Genomic DNA, 10,343 nt, shown 5'->3' with positions numbered 1-10,343 from the left:
TTTTTCCTTTTTTGAGGGGGCATCTTCTCAAGCATTAAAATACCTACTTCTAATATTTTGAAATTATAACTTATTATAACTAATTTGAACATTATGAAATTTATATAATGATGATATTGACTATGAGATTTATAAATGGGTATTTTAAGTTTTTGAAAAAAGTGGAGTTTTGTTAGAGAAATGAGATTTGAATAAAACAAGCTTAGAGGTCCTAAAAGGTGACACAAATATATGCTTTTACCCTCTTTTACTTTTACTTTTACTTTTACTCTTTGTACCCTTGTGTATAGATGTTGAGTTAGGATTCTTAGTTTGGGCACTTATGCCCTTAGACTCTATGATATCTCATCTATTTTTCATTTTTTCCAATCATCTATTGTAAACCATGTATTCCTTTACTATGTGCACAAGCTTGTCTCTTACTTGCATTGAAGTAGGGGCTCAATGTATCGAATCAAGAACTTACTTCTTATCCCTTTTTAAAACTTTTATTACTCCTTAGTGTGGTCCTTATCATTGAGGTCTTGCATTCTATTCAATTACATACATCATTTAAGTCAAGATCTTTCTTTTCCTTCAAGATTTCTAAAGACTCTATGTTGGTTATAATGTGTATGCAATTTGCATTATCTCTCATTTATCCAACCATTTACCCAAATTTAATTTCCCTCTCTCATTTTCATCAATGTAAAGGTAGGATCTAAGTCACTCTTCCTCTAGGACTATTCAATACTCAAATGACATTTTATGTAATTTTATTATGTGTCTTACTAAATTTCCTAGAATCACTTAAGGTTGTATTGCTACCTGCATGTTTACCTTGAAATTTGTGCCATCTTAGTGGCTCACATTAGAGTGACCAATACTTAGTATGAGTCACCTAGGGCTGACCTAGACTCTAGAGGGAACATTTCAAGGGTTATGGGTTTGATGAAAATTTTATTTTTCTTTTCTATAGAGTAGTTATAAAAGGAGGTACATTCTCTTTATTTTTACACACACTTCATGACTTGCAAGTAATCATTCAAATCTATAAAGATATTAAGTGAAATAATTTAAGGATTCTAAGAAATAAATAAATAGTTGAGGACATTCATCCATCATCATCAAAAATGTATTTCCTTCCAAGTTTATATCTTTTCTACATTAGAGACAAAGGAGTTTTTCCATTAAGGGAGAAGGTCTATATTCACCCATTTAATTCTTCTATATTTCATCAAAAACACTAATGTCTAAAAGAATCTACAAGATGAGGTTTCATGTTACATGATTTTCATTTGGTGTTTGACTTGAGTCGAAGCTTTTGCATTACCATACATGATTACATTCTAAGCAACAAAAATAATTCATATGTATGATATATTTTGCTATTGTTTAATTTGTACTACACAATATAATTTCCCACATTAGAAAATACACTTTAAGACAATATTCTAATCCAAGGCTTATCACTTAGGATTACTATAGATCCATTCAAGGGATGAAGGTGGAAATGAACAATGGGGGACTTCCACATTGCAATATTATACACATGGCACAAGCCTTCACAAGGTTTTCCATAACATCACATATGCCTTCACAAGGCTGCCCATAACATCATATATGACATCATAAGGCCTTATAGAACCCTTATGGCCCCTAAGTAAGAAAAACCCTTATGATCCCTGAGCAGTGTGGTATATGGAGCTCATAACATCCATATGGAATTCTTCTCCATCACAAGGAGAAAATCTCAACCTAATGCATTCCCCATACACTCTTCAACCCACAAGGTTTTGTTCCCTCCCAAGGGTGAGGCTCACCTAGTGAACATCCAACACAAGACTAACAATGAACAAAGAAAATCAAGAAATTCTTCATCAAAGCATGGACACTTAAAACCCTTCTTCATACAACACAACACTTTACAAAGAATTCATTTTAATACTTACAAAATGAACACAGTAAGAATCCATAATTTTTATATAACAAGAAAACAAGATGAGAAAGTAATCAGCATAGAAAGCATATCTAAGAGATGGAACTAATGTTACCTCAAACTTACACAAGTGAGTTTAATCTTTCTTCCTCCTCAAATATCCCTTCCCTTACTTCCTAAGATCCTCTTCCTTAGCCAAATTTTTTAGGATGATCTTCCTTCCAGAACCTTAACCACTCCTCCCTAAAGATTTCTAACCTTCCATTTAAAAAAAAAAAAACTCCACTCTACCCATCTCAATCCCATTAAAATTCCACTTTCTCCTTGTCAAATTCGACCATCATGGAAAATCCCACTTTTGAGTGCTTTCCTAGGTGTCTAGGGATGGGTAAAAGGTAAAAAGAAAACACCTAACCCCATTATATATCATGTCAGACTTCAAATGGGGTCCTAGCCTAGTCATTGAGGTGATTATGACTCCTCAAAAGCCCTCCTAATGTCCACATTTAAATTTGAGTGGGGGACAATCCTTCCTGACTCCATAAACCACTAATCTCCACTTAAGGTTTGAAAAGATTACCCTTAGGACCCTCAAACACCTGCTTGGCATAACACATCAGAACACATGTGTCAATTGATACCACTTTTAAAACACATCACATTACACATTTTGCATGCCAAGTAATTACCCACAATTACATTTAACACTTCACACAATACATTTGAACTATTTATTTGAATTAATTTCTTTTAATTGCAAATGGTTATAATAAATTAATAATTTATGAGTGGAAAGTGTTCCCATGGGCATGTATGTATTTTATTGCAGGTCCCTTATGAAGTTCAAAAGCTTGGGAGAAAAGGATTATGGATGCTTTGCATGTGTAAAAGAGAAGCCCTTGTTGTTGTATGGTCAATGTAAAAAGAAGAGTCTTCCTTTGTGTAACCACATCTAGTGTGTGTGGGGTCAGACTCTATTTACAAACTTGTTGGGTTGTACTAGAAGTACAGTTGTAGAATTATGTATAATAAAAAGAAGGAAAAACAAAATGTAATGATATGTTATTGATTTTATCTTATTGAAAACTAGATGGTTAATGATTCATCACTAATGTAGCATGTTGTTTAGTAATGAATGAAAAAGTGTATACAATTCATAATGCAGTTGCATTGTTATGTAGATCATATTTGTGAATATTCCTTGCTTGGAAGGGAAATGATCTACTTTATATTGTTGTTTTAGTTTTAAAAATAAAATCAATTGTTCTACTCCTACTTAGTATTCTTTTATTAATAATCATTTTGTTTTTATGAGTTGGCTTTCGTTAAGTATCTAGACATGTAACATATGACTATAATGTAATCTATTTTATTAGATGAAAGTAAATCAATTTATAAAGGAAAAAAATAACTATTAGGTGTTTTGGGTGGTTTTATTTTGGGACATGACAAAACCTTTAGTACCAAAGATTATTGATGCTTTACAATACTACCATGATGACTAGATTTTGTAGAAGAAAGAGGATGATTATTTAATTCTTTAACTAGGGTGGATATGATTACTTAATTCATTAAATGGTACTTTGCACATCTTAATACAAGCCCTCCAATGAATGAAACATGATCTTTCCAAATAAGTTGTCCAATAGGCACTTCAATGCTTCTAATACCATTTAAGAACTTCTCAATAGAAATAAATCCCAAGATCTAGAGCCCAATGAATAACACAAATCAGAGATAGAATATGCAAGAATAAGTTGTAATCCCATCAGTGTGATCAAGCCAAAAGATAATGGATGAATACAATGAAAATATATTTTCTTATTAGGCAAGAAAATAGGGAAAATATATTTTCTTATATAGGCAAGAAAATAGGAGTAGACGATAAGAAGAAAAATAGCTTATCACTCATAGAAGATGGAAGAACATGTCCACAAAGATGGATCATCCTCCATTTTGCAATAAGGAATGTGAAACTATGTGATGATGGAGGGTTCAGACTTGCAAGGCAACCCAGTAGGATGATCCGGTAAGACTTAATCCCTGGTGGACTCCTTGTGAGCCATTCAACTTCACCAATAGACCAAGGATCCATTGACATTATATTTAATCTTGATAATACTATTTTATATATTAGAAAACAATACTAATACTAAGAAAAATAATAAAAGTCTGCTTTAATTTATTTCAAATTATTTCTTATAAATTTTATGAAGAGCTTAAACTTCACAACTTATACATAAGTAGAATTGAGAAAAACAAATCGGAAACATATGTATCTTCAAATTGAAGTTGTATTTTTCTAAGAAAACTCCAAGGTAGACTATACGATATTTGTCATATGGTATTAAGGTGGCACATGTTTTTAACAACCTGTCTATATCTGCAAAATTCTGCACGCTAGCATTCTCCTTGTCTTTCGAAAAGCTGGTTCATTTTATGGTATAGATAACGTGATTGTGTAAGGCATCGACGAAGTGAGTTATAAAATGAACGCTATCAGAATGCTTGTTCATCATCTCTTCTAATGATCTAATTAATAGCATAAAAGTAAGATTATTGTGTTCTTAAATATAATTATACACTTAAATCAGCTTTTTATAATATATTCTTTTTGAGATTGTGATTATGAATATAATTTTTTAATATATATATTTTATATTAAGTTTACTGAAGTTCTCATTTTGGTAATAGAATACAAAACTTGTTTCAGGCTAATGCATATATTTTTAATAATATATTAAAAAATTATCAGACATTATAATAATCTATTAGAAAATTATAAATGTAATTAATTAAATGAATTTTAATAACAGAAAAAGAATAATATATTTGTTCTTTAGTTCTGTTTTTTTTTTAAAGTCACTTTTGACTTGTACTCATGATTCATTGCAGATTAGAAAAATCATAATTAAAAGGGAAGTTCTGGACCCATGTTTACCTCAATGCAGCAATGCCAAATCCCATTTGGTTTCTTATGATGTTCAACAATAGGAGTTTACCCACAATGAAGAAGTCAAGTTTATGCTTGCCTCAATAGACACTGCAATGTGGGCAATGTCCAATTTATTAAATTTCTTGTGATGCTCACTAGTAGGACTTTCACCATAGTCTACATTCTCATAGACTACATTGTGGTCATGAAGAGCATTCTCAAGAACTTTGTTTAATTGTTTGGATGCATGATTTTTAGAAGACATGGTTCTTAGGAGGTGTCATCTTAAGCTCCTCAAATAAATCTATTTATTATCTATTTAGTTTTGGAAGATCTGTTTCTTGACCTAAAATGTCGGCTGAAGTAATTTCAATATATATGTATATTTTGAAGGATAGTTAAACAACTCAATTTTCCAAAGATCCAGCGAGATAATTGAAAAGAATAGAATCAAACTCTGAAACATTTACCAACGTTCTTCGGATCTTTCAAAAATTCTTGACAATTATCAGGCTCAATCCGACACAAAACCCCTCCATCATTTCTCTCAAAATATAAGACATAAAAAAGATGATTTTGCAGATTAACAATCTATAGATTACGATTTGGACAGTCTTCCTACTTTATGTAATAAGAACAATGTGTTAATCTAAATTTTTAGATAACCCTAAAAATATTATAAATTAAATTTCTTCCAATTTTTTATTATTTATCCAGTGAAATTTTACACTAATTCATCAAAAGCATAATTCGAAAACTTAAACGCTTTAAACCAAATAGATGATATTCAAAGTCACATTGGTAGCTTATATCACTCAGCAAAAAACAATATATCTGTTTACTCATTGGCATTCGTACAATTTTTTTTTTTCCATAAACAAAATGCGTGAACCATATTGGGTATGTCTGATTAAATTAGTTCATTCAGTTTAATTGAACAAAAGAGATTACAATAGTAAAAATAATAATAATGAACATAATCGCGCCATGTGTCTGAATGGATCACAGAGTGACATGAAACAGCATGAACGTCTAGACATAACTATAAAATCAACTTTGTAACCCTAAACTCATCAAGCGACCACCATATCTCATCCATGCAGAAGGCAAGAACGAATGCTTCCTTTGAGAAGAACTCCAGCGCAGTGTTGAACAAGACGCAGTACTCTCGTAGTGCTGATTACAGGAGGATATTGCCTGTGGTTCTTGTAAGGAGGAGCATTCAAAGGTCCATTGTACAAGAACTGGTGAAATGTAGCACCATTCAAAAGTAGATCACTATTAGACTGGATTTTTGGATTAGTGTCATATTTAGATTCATACTCTGGGAACCATTCAGTCACTTCATAGTCTTTCCCAGGCACAAACACATTCTTCTCAGAATATATCTGTGCATGAACTAACGCCTCAATTGCATAATCTCCCCAGTTAAACATACATATTATTCACCACATGACAATAACCCCACTTGAAAGAAAATAAAAGAAACAAATCATGAAACTATGAAATGATGAAGTCAAAAGTTTCTTATAGAATTTCTTTTCCATTGTTTTTATAATTAGGAGAATTTAAATTTACCTGCAGTGAGGATTGCGCTGGTTTTTATTACTAATCTAGTTCCTATACACTGTGATTCTCATTTCTTTATCAATTGTGTCTGAATCTTGGGAGCCCAATAACATATTGTAGTGATTATTGAATAAATGACTGTTTGAAATTGTAACATCAGTAGATCCCTCAACTGCTGACACCAGACCAGTTGAACCATCAAAGCAGGTCAAATGATCAATCCACACTCTTTTGGATTTAAATATATGAACATTGTCACGGGTGGTGTCACTTACTTGAATATTGAGAATAATAACATCTTCAGCTCTATTAAGTGCAATTGTAGATCCAGTGATGATCACCCTTGCTCCCGTACCATCTATGGTTGTGTGATTGAAGACATAGATCATGCTGATCAATATAATTGTCATGTCACCAGCAAAGGTAATCAAGACTCCTCTAGGGTTGGCAGATGCTAGATTTGTAGCATAGCGCAATGTACCTGGAGGGGGATTCTTGGGGTTATCATCAGATCTTGTTACTGTATATGAAATTCCTTTACAACCACCTTTGACACCCCTAGCAAACCTAATAGCACACTTGGAAAGAAGCCGCCCTTGCCCACAACTTGAGAACTGACATTTGGTTCCATCAGATCCTTTGCAAATCCTCCCTGTTGGACCTCCTGACACAATCAAATAAATTATATAATCAAGTAAATCATGTTTTAAAGGGAAAAACCTAAGTAAGTGATTTGTTTTCTTTAAAGTAAAACTAAAACTAATGCAGAGATCTATAAAGACATTTTGTAATGTTTTCTAAGAAATGAATCAAATCATAGAAAACTTAAGCAAAGACACTGAACACATTTCTTCTAAAAATATGAATTATAAGCTAATGAAACCATTAAATCTACCAGTATTTCATAAAACTCAAATTTCAAAAATAATTACTACAAAAGTCTAACAAAGTATTTCTCCTAATTTTTTTTTTTTTTTTGACTATATTCTATTACTCTAGCATGCTGCATACCCTTTCTCACTCGTAATGATCCTAGATAAGAAATAGTCTTGTTCTTGGGATATTTGTCAGGACCATCTCCATGATTGTGATCGTGCTTTGCTGACCCACCAGTAATAAATCCAACGATAGAGACAGTCATCACCAACCACAACCACATTTTCATGAGACTGACTGTGTTCTCTATTTCCTCGCAAGCAATCAAACAGGATTCTGTCCAAAGTGATCAAGTTTTCAGCTCTTTCCTCCTTTTCCTGAACTAAGATGAAAGGGGTTTATATGCACATATTAGGCATAATGATACCAAACTTGAAACCCTAATCAGAACTAGGTTTCAAACTCTAATGGTTTTGTGAATTGGGATTTCAAATTCTCATGGTCTTGTGTATGGGGAATGATGTTGTATTATCGTTATTTTGAAATATCCTTACCATAAATTTGGTAGATTCGATAATGTTCGTTTTCTATGCTTGAAACAGAGATAAAAGTTGTGTCAGATCGATAAAGAATTTTATCTTAAAATGAAATGTATCCTTCGATTTTATATTTAAAAAAATTAAGCTATAAATGTGCTAGTTGTCAATATGATTGTAGACCTTGAATTTAGTAAATGCACAAATGAAAAGAATATTGGAACTATATTTTGTTCAAAATTGAATAATTAAGCAAGTGTCGCATAGTGACTACTTATAAGTTAAAAGAATTGTGTTAAAATAATAATAATAAAAAATAAAGATTTATAATATAGGACCTATAGTAATTGTGGTGATGAGAATTTTATGTGGAAATTGTGTTTCAAATACACTTAAAATTTTAATATTGTAGTTTCAACAAAATAATTTGTTAAAAAAATTAGTATTTTAAATATATATATATATATATATATATAAAATTCTATTTGTATATTTATATTAAATATTTTATTTTCAACAAAATATATTCTTGATTGGGAGAGAGAAAAAAAATAATGGGTGAGCATTTCAAAAATAGAGATTTTGTAAGACCAAATCAAATCAACTAATCAATTTTGAAAAGAAAATATTTAAATTATCAAAAAATAGTTACTTGTGATTACTCCAAACTAACTCACTAATTGTGCACAAGTAGCCTACAACAAGTATAATAGCTTCGAATCAGGGTATTCTAAAACTAGTTTATACAGAGAGGGTGTGTGTTAAATCTCCATATCTCTACATTTTTAAATATATAATTTACTTCAATGCTATTAATAAAAATAAATTTAATTAATCTTAGTTTTATTTTATTTCTATACCTTCAAGATTTAGTTTGATTTATATTATGTTTAGGGTTTAATTTGTTTGATTGGTGGAATTATGATTCTATTTGATTGAAGGTTACAATTTAGATTGACTTAGTATTTAGTTAGGCTTAAATGTGTTGGGTTACATTTCAAATTGGCTTAGAATTATAATTTGGTTGTTATTTAGTTAGTCATTTTTAGGACTTGGGTTAAATATAATTTCATTAAAGGATTTAATTTGATTTTATATTTAACTATGACTAGGATTAAAATTAAATTTAGGTTATTGTTGGTTTTTCATTTCGTTTAATAAATGGATCCAAGCTCCATAATTTAGGGATAAAGTTGAATTTCATTTAATAATGAATTAGTCTAGGTTTAGAATTCAATTGAGCTTGGAGTGAGAGATTGGATTATATTTTGTTTAGGGTTAAGATTCAATTTAGTTTAGTGGCAATATTATGATAATTTATTTATTCTTAGGGCTCAATTAGGTTTATTGCTAAATTGGTTATCGTTGTTTATTTGTACTTGGTTTAGTGTTATATTTAGGGTTTGAATTAGTTCGAGATTTGGGTTGACAATTTTATCTATTTTACTGTTTAATTAGGATTAGGCTTAGGTTTCAATTTCTTTTAGTGTTGGGGTGTAATTTTCTTTATTATTTTGACTACATAATAAGAGAGTAGATGAATTGAATCCATTTAAAAATGTTAACAATAGGAGGAAAGGAATCCACAAGGGGTGGATTCAAAAAGGTTTTCAATGAAGTAGAAATGGTTGGGACCAAATACCAAAGAGAACAAAAGTAAAATTTGAAAAAATAAATAAATAAACATATAAACCCTAAACTAGCAACATGAGATACCCCCTCTCTCTGTCTAGAGAAAGGAGGAATAAGGAATAAAAAAATAGAAGGAAGCACTCATACTCCCACTACTCAAACTATGTCAAGATAGCATGGTAACACTGCATGTAAGTATTTGTAATAATTCAGCCACCTCCATAGGATGGCTCACCAGAAAGTACAAACCAACAACTAACCATCCCCTATAACCCAAGCAAAAACTAGCACAAGAGAACCCACCTCAAAAAATCCAGAATCCATCTCTATAGGATTCATATGAGGAATAAGCCAACATAACATGAACATACCCATCAGAAAATGTCTACGAGACCACCCAATCCTGAACCACCAAGTCTCACCTAAGAGGGAAACAAGAAATCCCGATCTCTATAAGGGAAAGATCGAGAGTAGAATCCAAGTGCTTACTTATGCCATAAATGCACTAACACAACTCAAGAGAAATCCTATATCAAGGAGGAGAGAAGAGTCAAAGCCTTTTTGAGAGGAGAGTGGGAAAGATCCCTTCAAAACCACTAGCACTTACCAAAAGAGGGGTTTGGTGAAGCCATAAATGAACTTTTGAAGTAACAAGGGTAGAGGACTAGAGTAATGAAGGTCAAAATAAAAGAAATAGTACTTTCATCATCAAAGAGGACACTGGAAGGAATATGGGGAAGAATCCTATATTTCCATAAGTTTTGATCCATTCAAGCACACCACATCCAACTAAAACCTCTCTACACCTATCAAAGGAATGAAATCATGCACAAAGGAAAGCATCATCCATCAAAAGAAAAGGAACCATTGACCGAGT

At 31.5% G+C, this 10,343-nt stretch overlaps 1 pseudogene; it reads right to left on the bottom strand.

The window, feature by feature from the left end:
- Positions 1-5,944: 5,944 nt before the first annotated feature.
- On the bottom strand, positions 5,945-7,581 carry LOC149533496 (putative pectate lyase 21; annotated as a pseudogene).
- Positions 7,582-10,343: the final 2,762 nt, after the last annotated feature.

Source organism: Cupressus sempervirens, chromosome 10 (assembly GCF_028749045.1).
Source record: "Cupressus sempervirens isolate cs-2001-9-10 chromosome 10, ASM2874904v1, whole genome shotgun sequence".
Lineage (NCBI taxonomy): Eukaryota > Viridiplantae > Streptophyta > Pinopsida > Cupressales > Cupressaceae > Cupressus > Cupressus sempervirens.
This window is presented reverse-complemented; position numbering and strand designations above follow the sequence as displayed.